Raw genomic sequence first — 26,025 nt, 5'->3', positions numbered from 1 at the left:
GGGGTTCCATACCATTGGGTCTGCTTCCTCCATAGCTGTAATAAATAATAATGGAACCTTTATCAAGGATCCCCCAAGCGGGACCAAAATGTTGGATGCAGCATGTAAGTAAAATAAAGACAAAGCGCATTGAAACACAGATCTGGAGTGCTGGTTTTTCTATTGGTTGATATATATATATATATATATATATATATATATATATATATATATATATATCGAAATTTTCCAAAGAACCAGCACTCCCGTATATAAAAAATATTTGCTTTTATTTCTGTTGCATTCCAATGTTTCGGTCCCTGTTGGGACCTTTCTCAAGGGGACAGAACACAGGGACCGAAACGTTGGAATGCAACAGAAATAAAAGCAAATATTTTTTTATAAACGGGAGTGCTGGTTCTTTGGAAAATTTCGATATATATATCTTAACCGTGCACCCCAGCTGGATAAGCTACAATAGTGTGCCTTGGAGTGCGGATACTCATTGGACCGTGATATATATATATATATATATATATATATATATATATATATATATATACTAAAACAAGGAAAAATTGTGCTCACCACTAACCATTTAGGCGGGGGTGCAATGAGGGTGTGACCACAAAATACATATAGACAAATACAAGAGTCCTCTGCACTCAACCCATTATCAATATATTTAAGACAGAGACATTTTGTGCATACTGCTACTGAAAAATGCCTTACCCTTTAAACAAAACAGGGATTGTTTGTCCATATATTGCAATATATTTATTTGAAGTTGCTGGCTAGCTTAAATATATTGCAATATATGGACAAACAATCCCTGTTTTGTTTAAAGGGTAAGGCATTTTTTAGTAGCAGTTTGCACAAAATGTCTTAATGTCTTAAATATATTGATAATGGGTTGAGTGCAGAGGACCTCTTGCATTTAATAGGCTTTTAATTAATGTGTAATATGTAATATGTAATATGCATATATTACATAAGTCATACAGTGGGAGAATTTGCTTCCCCTCTGCTAATATCATATAAAAGGGGTAAAACCATTGGGTCCAAATTAAATAGATCTATAGTGCAAAAAGAGAAGACATTGAGAAGTACATTTTTGGACCTCAGAATAATGGCATGTATCCATGTCTGGATTGTAAACAGTGTAAGCATGTTCTAAAAGAGAAATCCTTTGTACATCCAGAGACAGGAGAGTCAATTTAAATAAAGGGATATCATACTTGCCTATCCCAATTTGTAGTATATGCAATACTGTGTCCATGTGGTAAGATGAATGTTGGGGAAACTTTTCAGAAAGTCAAATCACATATTTCCCAACATAAATCAACCATAAAATTGGGAAACACGGCATTACCATTGTCACAACATTTCAAGGAAAAGGGCCATACTGTTGAACAACTGCGGGTTCATGGTACTGGAGATGGTACCCCCACTAAAGAGGAGACCGTGAATTGAGTTTAAAACAGAGGGATGATGAAAAGGTGGAATTCACATCATCCACTGGGGCTAAATAGAGACTATAATTTGTATCTATTTTTAGGCTTTGTATCTGTCCATGCATTTTGTTTATACATTGTAGCAAAACTCTATTGGTACATACAAAGCTATTTGTGTTTTATTCTGTATACATGGCAGGAACCCTTCGGTGGAGTACAATGAAAAAGATGTCACTTCCTATGATGGACTTTAAAAACCTACTTTTTTACTATTTAATACAACGTTTTGAGCAATAGAAGTGAGTGCTGTCCATTTTTTTTTGTAATTTTTTTTTCCCCCAAAGGGGTGGCACACCGCTTCAGTTGGATGGTAAAAAATTCATACAGTGTATCCAAAAAACAGCAACACCGGGATTTTAGTGCAAAAAAAATATTGTATTAATGTGAGCTAATACAGCCTGTAGCTCACATTAATACAAAATCTTTTTTGCACTAAAATCACACACACACACACACACACACACACACACACACACAACACACACACCACACACACACACACACACACACACACACACACACACACACACACACACACACACACACACACACACACACACACACACACACAAACACACACACAATCAGCCTTTTTAGTATCCTAGCCAGTAGCTAGTATACTGATCCTTGAAAAGCTTTGGTACAAGTAAAATTAATCTACACAGCCTGTAGAGAGGCGTAAACAGTGTAAGATTGTTGTAAATGGACTGTTTGATCCCTGTAGTTAATGTTTGGTCCCAAGAAAAGCAATATAATTGCTTACAATGAAATATCCTGAGTCAATATTTACATGCAAGAAGAGCTTATTATGTGCACAGACATTCTATCTCTGTGCTCATAATAAATACAGTAAATGATACCTTCATACGTAATGAGAAGATAAATTATAAAGTTTCTTTACAATTAAAGCTATTTTCCTTCTAAATAATTAATCATTTATTTCATGCTCACTGTTGTAGGTGTTTATCTCCATTATCCATTTTTGCCATTTTTTCAATAACTGTGTAAATCTCAGGTGCGCCAGGTCGGAAACATGAAATTCACGAGACAAATCAAATTAATGAAGCTGCTGTAAATCCCATTACAATATGGTCTAATTTCCCTGTTTCTATTGATTCTTCTTACTGAATACCTCACTGGCGGACTGGTGTAAGGGGGGAAGAGATTTCTTTCTAGCGCCCATGCAGCAGGCGCTGCAAAGAAAAGTAATGAAAAATACATGTTGAGGTAAGAGTGACCAAAGATATGTGTAAACAGATGAATTTCTCCTTTTATTTCTTTATATGAGGAGATGTACGCTGCATAGGAGATATCCCAACAGAATAATGGTTGCTACTCATTGGTATTCTAAGTTTGAAAGATTTTTGGCAACAGGATAATCACATCCACAATATACAAGGGTGTGCTAGGCAGAGGCAGACCGTTTATTATAAATAATAGGTCGCCAATAACATCTGAAGTGATGTTCTCTAAATATTAAGCTATAGTGATATACCTTTATATACTTAGGGGGTTATTTACTAAACTCTGAATACCCGAAAATCTCAGAAATCCGAAAAATTCGTGATTTTTTGTGTTATAATAGGCTTTTTTTTGAATTTATTAAACCCAGAGGGTTAAAAAGCCTGAATGTAAAAATATGGCATCTCAAACTTGTCGAGGTTGCATAAAAGTCAATGGGAACAGTCCCATTGATTTTTGGTTGTGTCGGGGGTTTTGGGCAATTTCACAATGTTTTCGGAGCTTTTGGGGAAAGTTCACTAAAAAATTTTGAAAATCTGAGCTTTTCCCGCAAAGGTAATTTTCGGGAAAATGGAATAATAAATAAGCATTAAAAACCCGATCGGCTTAGATCGGAGTTTGTATCAGCCGATATTGAGATAAATTTGGACCTTGATAAATATTGATAAATAACCACCAAAGTGTACTGAAATTAGAATAGATTATATTACATAAATATTCCTGATAAATTAGGTGGACACAGGCTGTAAAATGTTATAGCAGGTGGTAGGGACATGCTTTGCACTCACCAGTGCTCTCCTCCTTTCCTAATCATGGGTAAAATAACAATCCAGTGCAATGTCCAGGAAATCAGCACAGGGAAATACAGTGTGTCATGTAAATGCCTTAGGTTTACAGGGGATAGCATCCCATTTCAAACACCAGGAAGCACCACAAATGATTTGGCATGTGGGTGAAGCCTGAAACATGCTTATGCCTGCTTTTGGGCATCCTGTATCAAATAGTGCTTTTTATCTCTTGTTGTAGAACAAATTCTCATGGAAACATAGGTGCCATGTGCTCATAGTAGTTGCACATTACATTGTGTCTCTTCTAAACACCAAGGAGCAACCTGATTAGTTGAAAACCAAACACCATGACTTTAAAAAGCTATTTTATTCGAAGAGATCCACTTTGAATACTGTTAACAGCTTTGCATTGACCTGGAGAAAAAAAATAGACTGTTGTTATTAAGTGTGTGTAGTTGTATACCACATTAATATTTCTTCTGAGGCAATTGCCCTGGATTCCTCTGATCTATAAATCTTTTATTGCTTTTAACAGTGTTGGCCCACCTCCCAACCACCAAAGGAAAGCCATCAAAGCTATGTTATAGCTGCTAAACTTGGGGATTTGGGATTGTATCTATTTGTACAATGTCATGAAATGACTTACAGCATTAAGTCTAATTAAAGAATGCAATCACTGATTTAATTCTAAGAAAATATCGCAGGGCTCCAGTGTACAAGTGCTTAGATCAAAGACATCTCGGCTCTCCAAAGCAAGATTTAGAGAAAAAAAAAATAAAATCAAAGCTTCTTCCAACGCCTGCTCGTCAGTTCTTTGAATTGTTTTTTTCTCCTCCCATAATATGATTTAATTTGCAGAAATACAGCAACAGTTAATGAAGACAAATGTTTGCAGCTAAATATTTTAGACACAGTTAATAAATGCCATATTGGTAAAGGTCACACTAAGCCGCCCTGTAACCTAAACATTTCAGAGCTGTGCTTTAATATATATATATAATATACAATCTTTCCTTCAGAAATTCCTCTAGTGTATGACCCCTGGAGCCCACCATGTTCACAGGACTAATTAACCACTACACGGCCTAATGAGACAGCAATTCTGTGCAAACAAGGTTCTCTGTAAGCAAGATTTCAAATGATAAAGGCAATGTATTTAAAAAATTCCAGTAAATGATATCCATCTTGTTCTGGCACCTTGTTAACTGGCTGGTCTGAATGGAGAGAAGGTTCAAATTCCCGCTACCTACAATTTGGCAGTGGATCTATCTGGGGAATTATATTTAGACTGAATTGAGTAGAAGACATTGTGTTACCAAGGAAACCATCTGTTACTCCAGGTACCAGAGAATTAGAATAAATACATTTATATGTAAATATCTTTAATATAAATAAATATATATTAAAACTATCCTGTTTAGTTCTGCTTACATTCATACCACCAATTTAGCACATTATTTGTTATTATTTGTAGCTTTCCTAAAAAAACAAATGATTTAGCGATGATAGTTATGTCATGTGACTAGTTATATAACTGTATTATTATTAATTTTGTCTTTTATTTATAATTTGTTTCTGGATATGCATCAATTCTTCAGAGCATTTTGCACCACTCAAACATAGATACTGAAAGGGGTGGTTCACCTTTCAGTTAATTCTTAACAAGTTATAGAAGGGCTATTTCTAAGCAACTTTTCAATTGGTCTTCATTTTTTTATAGATTTGAATTATTTGCCTTCTTCTTCTGACTCTTTCCAGTTTTTAAATGATTGTCATCGACCCCATCTAAAAACAAATGCTCTGTAGGGCTACAAATCTATTGTTACTTTTTATTACTCACCTTTCTATTCAGGCCCTCTCTTATTCATATTCAAGTCTCTTACTCAAATCAGTGCATGGTTGCTAGGGTAATGTGGACCCTAGCAACCAGATTGCTAAAATTGCAAACCACAGAGCTGCTGAATAAAATTATTCAATTATTAAATTACTTAAACCACAAATAAAAAAATGAAAAAACAATTACAAATTGTTTTAGAATACCACTCTCTCTACTAAAAGTTAATTTAAAGGTGAACAACGTCTTCAAAATATTCATGATATTATTTTTTTTTCCAAGATTTATTTTTAACTGAAATTAGCTTTTTGACCAAGTAGAGCAGGATCAGGTTCTGGTTCTAAGATACGAATTCACTATTTTTCATCCAATTGAAAAACATTTATGGTAAAAAAAAATGAAATGATTTCCAGCTTAGATTTGTCATTGAAGGAAATATTTATTTAGGTTTTTAGTACTTTGGTGATGCAGATGTGTTAATCAAGAGGACTAATGCCGCAATGGATCAAAGCCGATAGGAAAAAGGCTGACGTGTGCCAATAAATACTCTTACTAAGCCAATAACCATTCATCAAATCTCGCATGGAATTAAACTCATAATGATTTTCCTCTAAAAAAAACCCCAGGTTCTAAATATTTCTTTTAGTGCCAGTTTTTTGGTAAGTACATACAGCAAGCTTCCATATGTTTATGTAAATACTCACTGGGGAGCCGTTGCAAATTGCAGTCAAGGACAAATCATTTACTAAGCTCTAATGTGACACAATAATGAAAGTCTGAGTAATATTTTTCTTTAGTGTCCTGCTTTATGGTATCAATTCATAAAGTCCCCTAATGAGTGGGATTTTATAATCATATTTCAAAAATAGACAAACAAGTAACAGAATGCAAGAAAATCATTTATATAGAAAACTTTCTTGTGAATAAAATATGTGAATGTGAATAAATGTGAATAAAATATACATATTTATTTCTACCCTATATGTCGGATTTATCCGACACTATATACTTCTATAATTTATGCAGAGAGAAGAATAAAGTTCATGTCTCCTGCATTATATATTACTCTAAGAATCAAGAATAAGAGCAGATTGATCCTATAAAAACAGAGATTTAAGTGAATTATCCAAGCTCTAATAAGTCACGTATGCTGAAATAATGGACAATAAATCACAGTGTCTGTTGTAAAAGCACATGTTAATTGCATTGAATATATCCTTGTCTTGTTATTGCACACTGCAGAGCAAGGATGTGGTGGGAATTCAGTTTTCCTACATCTTTTTACTCCTGACATATTTTAGCTGCTTTTATAATTCAAAAGCTTTTAAAGTGACCCTGTTGCCTAAAAAAAATCTAACCTTTAGTTTTTTCCCCCTAGGAAGATCACTATGAACCTGTTGAGTGCGGTATTTGTTTTGCTAATATATATATATATATATATATATATATATATATATATATATATATATATATATATATATCATAGATTCTTTTGCTGTTTGTTTAGACCAATGGATTAAAATGGTTGGGAGAGAAAAGTTCTACATAGGTCGAGATTAATGCATTTTGCTTTAAAAAGTTGTTCTTTGGAAAATATAAACTATATACAAGTATGGGATCTGTTATCCAGAATGCATGGGACCTATGGATTTCTGGAAAAAAGATTTTTTTTCTGTAATTTGGATCACCATATCTTAAGTCCACTAACAACATTGAGCATTGTTTTGCCACCAATATGGATTAATGCAATTTAGTTATCCTCAGGGACAAGCAACTGTTTTATTATTAGGGCTCTTACTGACGAGCGTTTGAAGCTGCGCTCCCCTGCGTTCCGTTTTTCTGCGTTCAGCCACAGGGGAGCGCAGGAATAGATGCATTAAGTTTTTTTCAATGGGGCTGTACTCACACAGGCGCGTGTAGGCGCCGAATGCAGGAAAAATGCAGCATGTTGTGTCTCAACCTTCGCTCGGCGCCTACATGCGCCTGTGTGATTACAGTCCCATAGAACTTAATGCGTCTATTCCTGCGCTCCCCTGTGGCAGAATGCAAAAAAACTGCACGCAGGGGAGCGCAGCTTCAACCGCTCGTCAGTAAGAACCATTACAGAGGAGAAGACAATTATTACAACAACTTCAATTATTTGCTTAAAATTAAATCTATGGGCAATTGCCCTTCCATAATTCAGATATACACGTTTTTTGTATACCAGATTTCTGGATAAGGGATTCTTAGACCACATACAGACGAGATTCTCCTGAAATCCTTTTTCTTGAAGCACTTACTTCATCTGGCAGCAGCCTGACCGAAAGAACTAAGAAAAGTCCATTTTAACTGAAGATTACAAGGTATGATCCTGCTTTAATAGAAACAAAGCAAAAGCAAAATATAAAGGAATATTTCTACGAGTAGCATGAAAACACAGTAAATGATCCCAGAAGGTAGGGCTACTCTGATATTTTCGAATTCTGTAGTCTGTGATGTTTCAAGATGGTGAAATGTCCTTCAGCAAATCTCATGGAAATAAACAAATAATTCATACCAGTAAAAGGACTCATTATTAAAAAATAAATAAATGAAAAGCACAGACACAAAGGGAGAATGTGAATAAAAGTATGCTGGCTAGATCAAATATTGGAAGAAATAAATGAATAATTTAATATGAAAAGAAATAGAAGAGTCATGATATTAAGAGTATGAATCCCAGTCATTAAAGCCTTTACTTGAGCTCTGGGGGAAGTTAGTAGGATGCCCTTGACACCCGTCATCAAGTCAGAATTGATTTTTCAGGTGAACAGTCCCTCTTACTTTGTAGTCTAGTGTGGGATTAAGGTCACAGCCCTACTTTTCCAAGGTCATGAAGCCATGTGATGGTCTTTAAGCACTATCAGCAATCTAAATGATTTCAAGGTGTTAATCCCAAGTGTTGGCTGCCTAGATGGGGAATGCTATCACTTGATGTGCATGCTTGACTTGGACTTACTTAACTGCCAGTATCTCATCTACTGACCAAATGTTACATGGTTGTAGGACTCTCTGTTTCTCTCTCTGTAGGCAAAGAATGTTCTTTTTCATTTTCCATGGCTCGTTTTGCCAAAGTGTAGTTACATCTTTGTTTAACAACAGTTTCCCCCCCCCTCCATAAATTATAATATAATTAAATGTGATAATTAATTACCATCTGGAGAATCATTGTGGGAGGAAAGTACTGTTTTATCCCCACTATCTCACTCCCAATTAATTTTTCAATCTAATTATTTTCTCTTCATGTATTATAGAAAGGCAACATGGGGGTGGGGGGGAGATACTCATTATGCAGAACTCAGCCTTCAGTACATGAGAGAGATACTGGGACTAAATTATTTCACAGGAAGTTTAAAGTTTTCAGGGACTGGAACTCTCACAAGCCCTTTTGCATTGAGCTTATGTTGAACACAGGCATCTTACTCTAAAATATTTATGCACTGATTATAATTTTCATAGATACTGTATGTATAATGCTACTACAGTAGGGAGTACTAGCTAGGAATGCACCGATATTGAGAGAATTTTCCTAGAATAGTCAAATGACTGTGCAGCATTCTTACTCACAAACCAACAATCTAATCCTAATACACTAGGGGCCAGATTTATCAAGGGTCGAATTTCCAATTTATGAGAGTTTATAAAAACTCCCATTAACACCCATGAACCAATATACTAACATAAACTAACATCATTCAAAAAAAAAAAAGACCAATTGAAATTTATTAAAAAAATCTAAGTTTTTAAATTCGGGTGAATAGGATCGACTTGCAAACTAGAATCAATTCAAGTTTTTTCTCCAAAAAAAATTAGATTTTCACCAAACGACTCCAAATTTATTGTAGGATGTCCCCCATAGGCTAAAACACCAATTCGGCAGGTTTTAGATGGTGAATACTCAAATTCGAATTCTTAAAGGGACAGTACATGATAATTTTCGAAATTCAAATTTCATTTTTTTTTTTACAAACTAAAATCGAATTAGGACTATCCCCTAGTTGAATTACACTAAAATAAACTTGAAATTAGAATTTGAAAATTCGACCCTTGATAAATCTGACACTAAAGGACACCTGACGAAAGAAGAGTAACACATATAGGATTAGATAAAGTGTCGTACAGTCAGATCACTAGATAAGGGGTGTGTAGCTAAACTGTCTTAAAGGGGTTGTTCACCTTTAAATGAACTTTTAATATGATGTAGAGTGTGATATTCTGAGACAATTTGCAATTGGTTTTCATTTTTTTTATTTGTGTTTTTTTGAGTTATTTAGCTTTTTATTCAGCAGCTCTCCAATCTGCAATTTCCTCAATCTGGGTGCTAGGGTCCAAATTACCCTAGCCGCCATTCATTGATTAAATAAGCGCCTGCTATATGAATAGGAGAGGGCCTGAGAAGAAGAGTAATAAAAAATAACAAAAACAATACACGTGTAGCCTTACAGAGCATTTGTTTTAGATGGGGTCCAGGTCTGGACTGAGAATTAAAACAGAGGCCCAATCAGCCCCCACCAGGCCACTAAATACTGACTTTCTATGGCACCTTATAGCAGCCCCTCTGACATTTGCCAGAACCCTGGTCTTGATGGAGTCAGTGACCCCCTCCCCTTTGAAAGATCAGAAGAAGAAGTAAAATAATTTAATAAAAATAATTTTAAAATAAATGACACTCAATTGAAAAGTTGCATAGAATTGGCCATTCTATAACATAAAATTTGACTTAAAGATGAACCACCATGATTTTAACCCAGTGATTATTACATGTCCACAGATCCAGATGTTAAGTGCACTCCCAGAACACTATTGAGAATGTCCATTTTGTAAAATGCTATGTTTAAGGGGATATAAAATGACAAAAAATGCCGTATCTGCTATTATATGTTTTTCCTAGTAAAGTAAAGCATGGTACGATGTGCTTGGTTGGCTAGATCACCATACAATTATAATCAGGGGTGCTTCGCCAATGAGGCGAGTTGATGCTGTCGCCTCAAGTGGCAGCGCCCCACTTGGTACCAGGGGCAGCAAAAATGCTGCTCCTGGTACTTTAAGAGCAAATTTCAGGGGGAGGGGGGGGCAGCAGCAACTGCTGCTGCCTCAGGCAGCAGAGGGGCCAGGAGCGCCCCTGATTATAATTAATAATTTGGCCCCAAGGCCAATGATCAGATTATAATGGGGGCATATGAGAGGGGGCAACATAATGGTGCAGTCCTTGGTAGACAAGATTTCTGTTCAGATACCAATCATGCAGGGTCTCGCATGGACCCTATACATCGGGTGATACGTTTCCAACTCAGTCTTGAACAGTCAAATTGTCAACTGTTATCTGCCTGTGCTTGGCCACCTTAATGTTTGCTACTGCTTGTAGCATTCCATCGCTGCCCACTCTCCATTCAGCACTTCTTGATCTTCCTTTGACTCTGGCACGATTGGGGTTTAGTATTAGATATTAAAACCAAATAACAATGATATGATATGCAGGAGGTGGATGTAAAATCTTTCCTCATCGAGCAGTAGGTTGCTGGGAGCTGACACAGGTATATCCTGAGCATGAATTTAGGTCAAGGATAATTTTAATTTCAGGCGGAAAATAGACAGACTGGTCAGGTCACTGCATTCTCAATGTCATATGCCTCAGAGTATCTTTAGTCATAAATTCAGCTTTAATATGCATAATGGTGGCGGCAGAATCTGTCTGAGCTGACGATTAATACACAGCACTCGCAGCAGTCTGAGAGGGAAGATGTTCCAGGTAGAAAAGCATTATTGTCGTCATGCCATTGGGCAGTGTGCCTGATGAGATTAAATATAGACTAATAAATGTCAACATGTTTTTGACTGAGAGTTGCAGAGGATTTGTCATGCTACTGTGTCAGCTACGACTGGCTGTGTGTAGTAATATACTTGAGAGGATTTCTCATTTTTGCTGCTTCACTGCCCATGACTGCAGATGGCAACCTGGAAGGGCTAATATGGCAGGAAGCCTTCTTCCTGAAAATCTTATTCAATTAAAGAGCTAGACACCACATCTTATGTGATTACTGGTGCATTTTATGCATGCTTCCAGATGCACAGAACTCTGCTACAGCATCATTGTCCGTCAATGGCAAGGATTGAAAAACTTGATTCCCTTCCCGTCAATGTGCTTCCGCATTTATGGGACTGGCTGCGCGGCTGTCTGATAAGATGATTTTATAAGCAAGATCTCAGCAACTCAAGACAGTAATGATTAACCTGGCAAATGCCAGATGAGTGTCAGTATTAACTTGGCTTCATGTTGCCATATAAAACCTGGTAGAATTGTGCTTATTTTGAACAAATAAAGGACTTATTTATATCACTATATAATACACAAAAGCCATGAATATCCTGTAAATTATATCCTTATAAATGGTGAGTTCTGATGTCATCAGTTATAAACGGTGAGTTCTGATGTCATTTCTGTCACATGACTCACTTAAATTTGTGTATTATAATAAATAAAGTACCCCCAGTTGCAAAATATGAGGATATTAGAAGTTACCTCGGAGTTCCATGACCTGTATAAAAACACTCGGCCTTCGGCCTCGTGTTTTTATATGGTCATGAAACTTCTCGGTAACTTGTAATATCCTTATATTTTACAAGAGGGGGTACTTTATTCACTATATCACTTCCAGTAGCAAAATCTATCTTTCTTTGGAAAAAAAAACATTTCTGTACATTTTTGTGTATATTTGTAGGGACAAGGGTAAACAATAAATCTTGCTACTGCCTCCAAAGACATTTTTAATTTTAACTCAATTTAGTGAGGTTTTGAGGCCCACTATGAACCCTGTTTAGGCACTGCATTACGGTTAGGGAGAGATCATCGTTTACTGTATATAGTGGCAAATAACTGATTTCATAGTGAAGTAAGCAATGCCTATAATATGATGTGACATGAAAGTTATTAACAAATGTTTATCATTTATGGATCATTTCTATCCTTACCCTATAGGGGACCAATTCTCCATACGCTTTTTTAAAATCATTTTAGCAGAACACTCATCCGTTATTGTGCAGTATCGTCACAGTATTAATAGTGGCTCACAAAAAAGTCTTAACATTTCCAAAAAATTAAACCTAAAAAATGTTCATGGGGTGGAAAATCATTGTGTTTTCTCTCCATCTGAATTAAAATTTCAGGATTCTTTTGAAGTCTTACCACAGGTGTTAGTAAAGTTGGCACTTGCATTCTCTTCTGCACACAGCATTTTGGGAACCCATTTTCCTGAATGATTTTTCTATTCAAATTATATAAGTTAAATAGACCATGTCATGAGCAACACTTGTTTTTCACTGACCTGCAATCACTTTTAGTGTGTTCATAAGTAGGGAATAAGTAGGGAATAAAAAGACCCATTGACTCCAATGTATTTGGCGTGAGAAAAACACAGGTAGAAAAAACATGAAAAAAACACCCATTGACTTTGGCAGGAAAAAAATTGCCATTAACTTAGGGCAGAGACACGCTGAGATTCGGGGAGATTAGTCGCCCGGTGACAAATCTCCTCTTCTTCGGGGTGACTAATCTCCCCGAACTGCCTCCCCTGCCTTCCCACTGGCTAGAATAAAAATCGCTGGTGGAATGGCACTTGAAGCACTTTGTTTTCCAAAGTCGTCCGAAGTTTCCTCGCTTCGGAAAGCGAAGAGCTCAGATTGCAATCCTGCCGGTGAGAAGGCAGGGGAGGAAGTTCGGGAAGATTAGTCGCCCCGAAGAAGAAGAGATTTGTTGCTAGTTGACTAATCTCCCCGAATCGCAGCGTGTCTCTGCCCCTAAAGGCATTTAGTGTGAGATAAAAATTCCATTTAATGTAATGTATTCATTTCACCATTTAGCAAGTGTATCTGTGAAGCAAAACAGGGCAGTTGCAGCTGTTGTTGGCCTTGATGCTTCACATGACTCCCTCAAAACTTTTTCCTGGCTCTTAAAATGACCCGCAGTCCTGTTGAATTCATAAAGGATAATGATAATAAAAATAATAATAATAAAAATTTGTCTAATGCCCCAAGGTGCTCTATCTACTGTATGTTTTGTTTCACTATGCGGAAAGCTTGTGAATCCTCTAGATTTGGGTTCCCTGAATTTCCCTTTCCTGGCCATACATTTTCATACACCCCCTTCTATCTGTTCTCCTGTTGGGCATCTGTTGGTGTTAGTTAGGCGTCTTATAGAACCATCCCCATATTTACTTTTTAATATCCATTATGTATTCCACGCAAAAAAAGTCTTTCCTAGACTAATAGTAAGCTAGGTGAGATTTACTTATTAGTTAAGCTTCATTGACATAATGAAAACATATTTATGCAGTGCTTTGTCAGAGATGGCACATTACTAACATTGGTCCCTGTCCGGCCCCTATGGGGCATGCAGTCTGAAATCATTATCTAAACTCTACCATTAAATATTCAATGCATAAGGAAACACACAGCGCTGATCACTGAAGTCTTTTGGATTCCATCCACTTTTCAGATAACAGGTACTAAATTATTAAGCCATTTCTTTTGGTGTATGTGTCTAAGGCTCACCTATAAAACATGAACCCTGTTCTGTGGGCTGATCTTAATTGCAGATGACAAGTTCCTGTTAATAGTCTTGTTTAATTGTCTCCTTTAAAACAAATCGCTCACCCATAAAACATCACTTTGACTTGTATCATGTGCAAAACATGCGTTTCCCTTTATAAAAGTTCAATGAACCCAGTAAAACAAAATTGTGGATGTGACTGCCATATAAATACACCTACCTTAATGTCACATCTTTCCACTACAGCATGTTCCAGTGAACCTTTGGATTTAGTGAGTTTCATTCCCAGCAGCTCCAGCATAGATCTACATCTATTTTAACATTAGAAACTAGATCAACAGATAATAAAAAACTAAAATCTATAATGTGAATGTGGTTGGGGGACAGAGATGGTGGGATGATAGGGAGGGGACCCTTTAATATGAAAGTCCAGGAAAGAGAGGTAAAGTCAAATCCAAGTTCAATGGCATTAAATAGCCCTTTTATAACCAATAGAGTATCTTTAGAGTCCAGGTCACATGCAATGAGAAATACTGAGGGGGCTCATATTTTACCTGATACATTTTAAACCCTTTAATAAATTTCACATAAAATTCACACTGTCTTATTAGACTGCTTGTACCAGGTGATACAAAGTAGGACTGAGAATACAGCAGAAGTTGAGGTGTGCGTCTAACACCCATAGTAGTTCGCTGAGGAAGGAACTGAACAACTATAAGCGGAAGTCGGTAGGTTACAACATGTAAATAGTGTGTTTGTCAGAACTGATTATACTGTCTTCTAGCAGCTGCTGCTCTGAAGTCTTTTTATCCTTTTATTTTCCACTATATATGTATAAAACACAACCTACTTAAAGGGTGACTGCCAAGTTTAATTATGTCTTCCAAATAGGAACTGAATGCTAACATTTTCATTTATAGATTACCTTAAAGATTATAAACTTGGCAAGTTGACTCAATTTCAATGAATCCCATGTGAATTTCCCTTGGGGAAAAAAAAAAATCAACTGGAAAAAAGTTTAAAGAATCAAAATATACAGGAGCACCCACAAAGACCCTTCTGAACTCTTAGGGACAGATATATCAAAATGTCGAGTTTACCACAAAAAAATTTCTGTTCATTCCTGTGGGATATTTAGAAGTGTATTTATCAGTGAGTGAAAGTTAGAGAGAGTCTTTTTCTAATCTCACATTTTGATTTTAGTGTATATACATATATAAGTAAACATTATCTAGTCCAACTGCAAAGGACTGTGTGTATTTTGTCTGGAGAGAGGAGAGTCTGGAGCATAAAAGGTCAAGCCAATTTAATTTTGATGGTACTAGGGTCCTAGGTTTGAGTCCAGTCTTCATGCAAAGTGTATGTTCTCCCAGTGCTTGCATGGGTTTCCTCTGGGCACTCTAGTCTCCTCCCACATCCCAGAAACATAAAGAAAGGTTAAATGGCTCCTGATGAAATAGACTATGGTGTGATAAGGACCTTAGATTGTAACTCCACTGCGGCAGGAACTAATGTGAAAGATGCATCATCCCTGTATAGCTCTGCGAAATGTATTGGCAATAAGTAAAAAATCATCATTTTGCTGAGCGCTGAAAGCACTGTCCTTGGTTTACTGCTTTGAGATACAAAATGGGCAAAGGTGTAGCCAATGGCAGTGAAATGAATGACTCAATTGAGAATGTAAAATCATTTTTGAAATGATTTTGTATTTATATTTTTTTTATAAAATGGTATGATCTCTGTATAAAAGATAATAAAATATGTGTTTCTTCTAAGGCCCTGGTAAATGCTGACGGGTATGTTTAAAGGAAAACTTTACCCCCAAATAATGTAGGTTTTTATGAAAGATATTGCACAAAACAGCTCATATGTAAAACCCTGATCCATTCTAAATAAACCATTTTCATAATAATATACTTTTTAGTAGTATGTGCCATTGGGTAATCCCAAATAGAAAATTGCCATTTAAGTACTAAGGGCTGACCTGAGACCATATGATTCATGGTGCAAGCGAACAGAACCAAGGGCACACATACACGTTTGGTCACATCAGTCAATTGATGGACAGAACTCTGTATTTAACTCCCACACTTAATCAACTGCATTGATTCTAGTCAGGTGATATCTGAGGGAGCTCACCGACCATCACAAAATGGTGCCTCAAGGTAGAAAAAGTAAAAGGCAGGGCCGCTCCAGCCATGAGGCAAGGTGAGAACCTGAAATGCTGTGGGTTTGTCCCTTGAATGTTGTAGGTTGTAGGAATGTTGTAGGCTTTGCCTTTAAATGCCAGAGGTTTGGCCATTAAATGTGTTGACCTAAACTGTAGAGACTGATTTCATAATATGGCTTAATTTCCAATCATGTGCTTATTAACCCTTTCCCAAAAACAGCTGAGCATATCTCCCTTCGCTTCAGTCAAAAATAGTCTCAAATGCGGCAAAAGAATATGCACTGGGAGGTTTATTATCCGACTGCTAATTGGAATCAGCTGGACCTAATGATCTCACAAATTTGCCTCTTCAGGTCATGTCCTCAGTAAATCGTTACCTATAATTGATATAAGCATAAGATACCCAGGCCTGACATCTACTGATTCCCATGTTTACCTTTAAATTTGCTGAGGGAATCATTAGCAGATATTGCATCTGAACACAATAGCACAATAGCAATAGAAGTGCAAAAGAAACTTATAGCACTATACTACAATCTAAAATGCAGAATACATTGTTAAGATTTAATAAAGAACATCAGAATATGTTTCTGAAAAGAAATGAATTGCTCAAAAAAAGCAAATGATTTGGACCCTATATGTAATATTCAGTGCCATCATATACTCTAACTGATTCTCTTTAAAATGTTTGTTTCTGAAAGAGATTCATTTTAATATTTATTTCTTACCTGTCATAGATTATAAGGGGCAGATTTACCAAGGGTCGAAATACTTCGAAATTCGACCATCGAATTTAAATACTTCGAATTAGAATATGGAATTTTCATAGAATTTGGGCATTCATTGTGGTCGAAGTAAAATTGTTTGATCGAACGATTTTATCGTACGATTGTACAATTTTACTTTGACTTCAAAAAACTTAGAAAGATGCTGTAGAAGGTCCCCATAGGCTAACATAGCACTTCGGCAGGTTTAATTTGGCGAAGTATTGAAGTCGAAGTTTTTTTTAATGAGACAGTACTTTGATTATTGAATGAGTATTCAAACTATTTTATTTTTAATCAAATTCGAAGTCGAAATCGTAGTATTCTTTTCAATGGTCGAAGTATCCAAAAAATTACTTCGAATTTTTATACTTCGAAATTTCCCTCAAATTCACTTTCGACCCTTGATAAATCTGCCCCTGAGTGTTTTGTAGAAGTGAATTCTATTCAATATATGGCACAATTTACACCCCTACCCACATATTATCTTATGCCCTATACAAAAAAGAAATACATAATACGGTATCTATTATTCGGAATGAGTTTCCCAGATAAGGGATTTTTCTATTTTTTGGATCACCACACTCCATATGAATTAAACCCAATAGGATGGTTTTGCCACCAACATGAATTTAGGCAGCATAGTTACCACCAAGTACAAAAATTACAGAGAACAAAGGAGAACAAAGGAAAAAAAACATCATCAATCATTATTTGCTTAAAGAGATACTGACACCTGAAATTAAACTTTTTTTTTACATCTATTATAATATTGGCTTTGCAAGCTACTTCTAACTTTGCCATAAAGTATTTGCAGGATGCTTTTACATTACCTGTCTGATCCCCCATGTTCCTGTATGAGAGGGCTGCCATATTTGTGCAGCAGGAGTCCGTTAGCATTAGAAACTGTAACTAACAGGCTGAGATGGGACAGTCAGGTTGGCAAAGTCAGAGTGTCAGAGAGTCAGGCTTAGGAACTTCAACTAACAATTATATACAAAAACAAACCTCTCAGCAATATGATCAACATGACCTATAGGTAACATTTAATGTACATTCATATGCTAAAATTAATTTTTTAGTGTCAGTATCACTTTAAAATTGAATCAGTGAGATATGGCCTTCCTATACTTTTCTATGGCCTTCCTACCAATGTTGTTTCTGTGTGCCCAGAGTGTGGTTCTTTTTAGTCCTTCCTCACCCTTATTTGCATTTGGTTTTTTATTCGCTTGAATTCTTCATGAAAGGTGTATTCCTTTGTTTTGTTTTTTTCCTAAAAGTGCTTGTCTGCCATAAAACACTATATCTGAATGTTGCTGCCATTTCTATTAAAATATCTATTAAAAAAAAAAATCTAAAGTTTTTTTCACCCAGGACAACTATTTTGACTTGTCAAACACGTTTTTCGGACTAATACATTTTTTGTGGAATAAAAAAATGTATTTGGCTTTGGTAAATGACATGAAACTGATTTTTAAGATGACACACTGTTGGAAACTTGTTGAGATGGGGGGGGGGAGAAAATTCTCTCTTTTTATTAAAGAGAGGTTTGTCAAACCACGACTAAACTCATTTTCTCTAAAACCATAGATGCCATGAAATTTATTTAAAAAATCCAAACTGAAAAAGAACGAATGGTAAAGGCTGCACTAAACTGCGATTTTTTTTTTGTATTGTTGGACAAAAGCCGACATCAAAAAACCCGAAAACCTCTAAAACCCCAAATCAAAGAAAGATCTTCCAGTTGTAAAAGGGACATATGCCATTGACTTTTACATGATTTCGACAGGTTTAAGCTGGAGTATTTTTGTATTTAAAATTCTCAGTTTTATTCCATAATAAATCCTTAAAACATCACGCTTTTTTTTTTGTGGCTTGATCAAATGGCCGCCGAGTATTATGCTGTAGAACAACACCTTAATGGTCCACTATATGCTACCGCCAAGTAGCAGACTCATTAACTCCATAAATAGCCTTAGTATTGGCAATACATTTGCACTAAAGGAAGGCAGGTGTTATTATGCTGTTAAGTGAGACTGCTATTTATTGTATAAATTGCATTTAGCAATTTTCTGTCACTTGGTGAAGTTGGTTCATGAGCCATGTTCTTCTGAGCTTCCACAGTAAAAAACAGTATTGTGGGATAACTGATATTTCTACAACTACAGGTATGGGATCTATTATCTGTAATGAGTGGGGTTTTCCAGTTTAATCACCATAAGTCTGCTTTTCCATATTAATAAACCAATAGGATTGTTTTGCCACCAATATGGATTCATGCAGCTTAGTTAAGATCAAGTACAAGCTACTGTTTCATTATTACAGAGAGAAGAGAAATAATTTTAAATAATAGACTTTTATTTGCTTAAATTGGACCCCATGGCAGATGGATATCCCATATTTTGGAGCTTTTTGGATAATGCATAGCATTGCCAGGAATATTTTTATTATTCACTCTTTTACTGCCCAAAGCAATATTCTAATAACAGGCAACACTATATTTAAACCTTGTTCCACATTGTGTGAATGTTGAGCAGGTTTTTTTTTCTGCAGTCCTGCCAATTTCAGTGCATTTCTGTGGGTGCTTTTCCCAGATTTAACTCTTCAGTTGCTACCCTTATACACTAAACTTTGTACTGGTTATGCTAAAACTAGTTGTGATCTGTAAATGTTTTTTTCAAGACAATAAAGAGGTTTAAACCACTAACTAGTTGTATATCTTGTATAGGGACCTTCTGGAAATAGAGAATTCTGGTTACTTTGTTTTCTTTGGATCTCCGGTAGACATCTGAGAATCACACATTTTGACAGGCCGTACGTCTCATGTAAGATTGTTTTTTTTTTCACAGCTGTCATGGTGTGCTCACTGCAGCTTAAATCCATTTATCATTCCATTTGTCATTAGTTAGAAGAAAAACGGATTCATTTTAGTGCTTGATGCTAATGTTAATTTAACTTCCCTTACTTACATTTTGCTGGATTGTACTCCATTTTTTTCTGGTCCTCTAAAACACATACACATAAGGTTATAGTGATTTCTGTTTAGTTAAATGGTTGAATTGAAAGCAGGGAAACAAGGCCACATCTATACTTTCCTGACAGATACCAGAATGTAGGGGTGCTTGTGTTACAGAGACAACACTCTCCCTGTGGTGCAGTTGGTGTGTTATGGCCATCCTATACTAATGTCAGACACATGTTATAAATCAAAGCCAGACCTGGCTCACCAGTGCAATGCCCCAAGGATCATTTTCTCTGCAGCTAGCATATAATAGATTTTGAATTCAAAAGAATGGATCTCCCTCCATGATACTTTTGGAAGCTGTAATTTGGACTGTTTAAAAATATATTCAATGGCAGGGGAGATAATTACTCAACATGAATGTATGGTTTTATAACCACTAATTGTAACGTTTTTGTGGCACATACTTACATACTAAAAATACTCTCATTATTCTCCTTGGAGTTAGACTAAAGAAACCTTTTTTAACTGGATATTTCCTTACTGAGCTGTTTAAACAATGGCACAATGATATTTCTTCATGATTTCACTATGTTTGGGGGCTCACTCACTTATAATACAGGCATTGAAGGTCAATGTAACGTAAAATGTTTACTGAAGTAGCATAAATTATTTCATTGCAAAGTCCCTATATATACTGTAGGTATATGATGATCCCTGAGGCTTGGTTTAGAGTAACGGAGTCTAAATTCTGATGCTGCATTTTTAAAATCAGAAGTGTTATCCTTCGTTGGCATTAGCTCAGACTATTTTTGTTCCATCCTTTGCAGTGTGAACTAATTAAGTCTGACACCCCCTGCTCTCCAATGGGCCATATTTAGCAACACAGATGCAAATAATTGACACATAAAGCAGCAGATTTCGGTGACCCAAAAGGATGCTGCATGAGATGTCGATAATTCATTTTAAAGAGAGAGCAGCTAAAAGAAAAAAAGGTGCCATTACAGAATTAACTTATAGTAACATACAACAATAATTGCACCATAGTCCCATATAATATATATTTGACAGAGCAAATACTAAGAATTGGTTTCTGGTCACATGAGCACTGAAATACATTTTTAAAGTTTTGCAATTATCACAACTGGCAACATTTTCAGGGTCGCAGAGAAAAAGTCTCTCTCTCCCTGGAAAAAGGGACTGTTGGCAGCAGTTGTGGGAATTCTAAGCTCCAGTTTTCCAAGCAACCAGGTGCCAGAACAGATGAATGCAAAACACGCATGTGTACAAGGGCTAAACGTTATCATACTATTAACACTATTTTATATTTAGTAGGCATGCTACTTGGATATTTTTTTTAATCATAAACTATTGAAGTTATTGGTCTCTTCTCCTTTATTGGCTTTTGTTATGGGTAAACATTGTATAACTAAAAGATATTTGCAGTTAAAGTGAAGCTAAGGAAACAAAGGAGTTTTCTTTTTCTAAACGTGACATGAAACAGCTTACGGCTACTATAAATGAAAGAAAAAGGTTTCCTTTTCCTCTTAATATAACGTGTCTATTTTGAATAGCTTAACATTCTCCCTGTGGCAGCTCATACCCATAAAAGCTCATACTCTGCAGTGCTACTTCTGCCTCCCTTTTGAATTGCACTGAACTAGGTGTAAGACAGTGATTGCCCGGTTGTTAGGCTGTCCCGATATCTGTATGGGAGGTCCAGCTCAATTGGTATTAATTCATACTTTGGGGGGAATTCTAATTTATTATTTTGGAATAGAGTGATGATTTTAATGATAACATTTATTTACTATACCTCAATTTTTTTTCTGGCCGAGGTTTTTTGGGCAAAACTCATTTTTTTTTAGATTTATTATACCCCAAAGCTGGTAAAGTCCGAATCCAAAAATCTGCCATCTTAAGCTTGTCGAGGTCATGTAGAAGTCTTTTCCCAACTCGATGTTTTCGAATTATTTTATTGATAGATAATATCATGGATGGGAGTTTGGTCAAGCTTGTTTTAAAACATGATGAGATAAATTCGAGTTTTAGTAAATAACCCCCTTAATGTCTGTCTTTGTGGGTTTCTACTGGGTTATCCTGTTCCTCAAGGTACTCTTACCATACAAGCAGGTTAATAAAACTATTGCTTGTCTTTGGAAAACTAAAGCTAATGAGCAAATGGAACCTAAAGGAAAAACACTTTGAAGGGGTTGTTCACCTTCCAAATACTTTTTTCAGTTGAGTTGTTTTCAGTTTGTTCACTAGTAATAAAGAGATTTTTTTTCAATGACTTTCCTTTTTTTTAAAGTTGAATGTTCCTGTTAAAAGTTAAACTATCTGAAACTAACTGAACTGGAAAAAGTGTTGGAAAGTGAACAACCCCTTTAAATCCATCATTGGGCACTGAACAATTTAATATAGATGTAAGAATTGATTTATAAATGCTGAAGCAGGGTGCAAAAAACTGGTGCAAGCAGCCATACTTTTTGTTCTATATACCCTGCCCCAGCATAAGAAGCAGATCCCCTGCATGCAAGAATGGACCTGGGGTTTCCCAATAATTACTGCAACATCTGTGTTTGGCAGCTCTGTATTCATAAGGAGTAGACTAGGGAAGGCATGCAGGTCATCTAGATTTGAAAATTAGGAAGTTCCGATTGGCGCATGGTGCTTAGGAATCCTGTTTTAACTGTTCTGTATTTGCTTCTCCATGATCATGAGAGAATTGAAGGATTATACTGAGTTAGTAAAATGACACAGTGCAAAATTATATTTTTGCAAAACATGAATTTATTAGCTTACTAGTACCCGCATGAGAACACTCAGGTCCAACTACATCACTAGGGAATTCTCACATAGTTTTATTCAAATTCAAACTAACAAAAATATAGTAGGATTTGTTCTATTTTTTTCCCAAAAATAGGATTTATGAACACACCATTCAATATCAGGATTTCGGATGCTAGCATTATCTCCCTGTGTTTTATAGTGTGTGCTTGAGAAATGACCTGAAGTTCTGGTGGCAGCTGCTCGCAGGTTCTACCGTGCACGTGTTGGACAATAAACATTGTAATCAACTCCTATTAAATCCTGCTGACTTGATGTAGTAGTCTACAATCTTCAGACATTAATTAGGAAACTTCTGCCCAAAGTCTCTTCAAAGTCTGTGCATCCTTTTTTTTGTTATAACTTAACATTGCTTGGTACTGATTGGCTTCAGATCCATAGCATATCAGATGATTTTCTCTATATTAATAGGATATTAGTGGGTTTAGCTAGTGTCGGTTACAATTCTTCACTTTTACATAACAAAAAGAGATGAAATACTATACTGTAAAATCCAGAGACCATTATATTAATTAATATGATTTGCTGGAAACACACTACAAACCCCATCTTCATGTATGTAATTTTTTCTGCTGTTTCATTCCTCATTGGAACAATATATCATAAGACAGAGGCATGCCAAGGGGGTGCTGTCATGCAATTTGCATTTGAATATCCCCCCTCCTATTTCCAGTAAAGTCGATGGTTGAAGATGATTGGGTGGTAGTGCTGGACCAGGGTGTTGGAGAATATATCAAAATATGGTATGTAGAAATATAGATTTAAACGTCTACAGGTTGAGAATTTGAGAAACCAGGACACTTGCTGCCTCTTAAAGATCAATAAATGGACGCATTTCAGCCTCCCAAACAACATAGTTTTGTTGCTATGAATTTATTTGTGTACTTCTGCTGCATTCACAATGGATTCCTGTAGTTTGTAAGTGGATGAATCAATAAGTAAAAGAAGATCTTAGGTCATTTATATAGCAGATATTTTCAGACTGTTTGTGGCAGCTCCAAATCTTCCTTATAGGGCAGCGTCTCACTGAATACACGGCTATTAAATAGTTTGGCTAATGTTAGAATCACAAAAATGTTCATGGGAATCACACAGCAAAGCCAAACAGTGCCTTATCACTCAGTTTTCTCTAGTACATATCCTTAAAAAGATTGTTGCAATAGAGAGTTCTGCAGCCATAGATCTCTCTCCATAAATAAAAATGGAATTTTTCTTTTAAGGGGTAAATACACAATCTAACATGTAGGATTTGTGTGGACAGAGGGGCTGTTGTAAATAAACTGGTGGCAATTGGTACATACTGTATATGTGTTAGGGGGTTGATGAGACCCAGCACAAATTTGCACCAGCGTCTATTGGTTTCTAGTTAATCCCTGATCAAGAGAAAGCACAAGGAAGTAAATGAGTCTAGTCCAAGTCCAGCAGATAGGTTGAAATGCTGCTTTATGACAGAAATGTAAAAGAGCACATTAGTAGTGGAATTACTGGTAAATTAGACATGACACATGAATTTAAATTTATCAGTGCTCAAAAGATTTGTTAAACAGGTAAGAAGTGAATTTTTCCCCATGGGCTTATTAGCGGATAATGTAGTCTGCGTCCATACCTGAGAAGGAGTGTTGTTATTCTAATCAGGTTTTACTTTATGACGCACATCATATATTATGCACGTTCAAAAAAAAAAAAAACACAGACACAAGAAAATAACAAATTCTCCTAAAAACAATCACACACAATGCCTTCATTTTTCTCTGAAATAATCCACAAAGACTTAGCTGTTTTGGTTATGTAACATATAACATTATGTACATGTTCTTATGATACATGTGACCTAAATCAGTGCAGTATTTCATACAAAACAACTGCATTGTTTCCCTTTGCCTTTACAGTTTCATCTCATTCAATCAAGTTTCCACTTATGAAGACCTGTATGTACTGTATTTACTATTTAATACATTTCCAAATTGTATTGTGCTAATTATTGTGTTTCTTAAATAAGGTAATGTAAAATAGTTGCGTAGTTCTCTTTTTTAACCATACTACATTTCTAATCTCACTGTAATGCCAATGGCATATGGGGCATTTAGACGACTGCTGTGCTCAAACAGAAAACAGCTGAAACATCCCAATCCACTGCCTAAAGCAGACATGGCTGGGACAAGGGGATTGCACTGAAGTGAGCAATTCTCAGTGGTGGTTCATCACTGCCACATTTTACTTAGCAAGTGTTACCCATATAGAAAGTGATGACTGATAGGAGCATTTCGACCACCGCTGTTTTATGCCTGAGCACCGCAGAGTTCAAAATGCTACATATACTATTAACATTAAATACTTTGCATCCTGCAGTGATGTAACAGTTGGTTTCAGAGAAGATCTCGGGCTGCCTTGAGATGTAAACCCAGAAATAGAACATTACCTAATATAAGATATAGTAATTTTGATAAATTCTCAAATATATGTTTATTACAATCAATATGTTCCAAATTATCTATAAATAGAACTGCTACTAAAAGTAGTTCGACTGGTTATTCTGACATTTCAAACAACCTAATGTGCAGGACTGCAGAATATTTTTGAGCTTTATACAGAGATACTGTAAATGTCATTCTAGAGTTATCAGATCACTTGTCCATTCCTAGCAATTGTCTTCATTATTTATTTTTATAGTTTTTTTTTAAATTGTTTGCTTTCTTCATCCACATATTTCCATTTTTCAGATGGGGGGTCACTGACCCTCAGAAGCTCAGGGCCAGAACTAGGGGTGGGCAGAAGAGGCACCTGCCTAGGGTGCAACAATGTGGGGGTGCTGGCAGGTGCCTTTTCAAGATTTTTTGGCCTACCCCTAGTTCGTATTCGTTCCCGTCTGCAGCTCTCATCTACCCCTGTTGCTCACCCTCTGTCCCTCCCCTCTGTCCTTCCCCTCCACTTTCCTCTCCTCTGTCCCTCCCCTGCCCTTATGTTTCCTCTTTCGTTGCCCTCACCAATGTTATGGTGTGCACATGCACCCACTGGGGGGCAGGGCTAGCCGACTGGGTTGCCTAGGGTGCCCAGTCGGTTTGGTCCGGCCCTACAGAAGCTAAAAAGAACTATCTCTCTGTGAGCTTAAATTGGTATGATTAATGTTACCTTTTATTCCCTATCTTTTTATTCCCTATCTTTTTATTCAGGCCTATTCATCTTTCAGTCTCTTATTTAAATCCATGCTTGGGTGCCAAGACCCTAACAACCACACAGCTGATGAAACTCAAAACTAGAGAGCTGTTGAACAAAAAAAAAGCTAAAACTGAAAGACTGCAGAATACCTATGGCATACTAAAAGTTAATCCAACTACCTGAAACTCAAGCAGAGCAAA

The sequence above is a fragment of the Xenopus laevis genome, chromosome 8L (assembly GCF_017654675.1).
Source record: "Xenopus laevis strain J_2021 chromosome 8L, Xenopus_laevis_v10.1, whole genome shotgun sequence".
In the NCBI taxonomy this organism is placed as follows: Eukaryota; Metazoa; Chordata; class Amphibia; order Anura; family Pipidae; genus Xenopus; species Xenopus laevis.
This window is presented reverse-complemented; position numbering follows the sequence as displayed.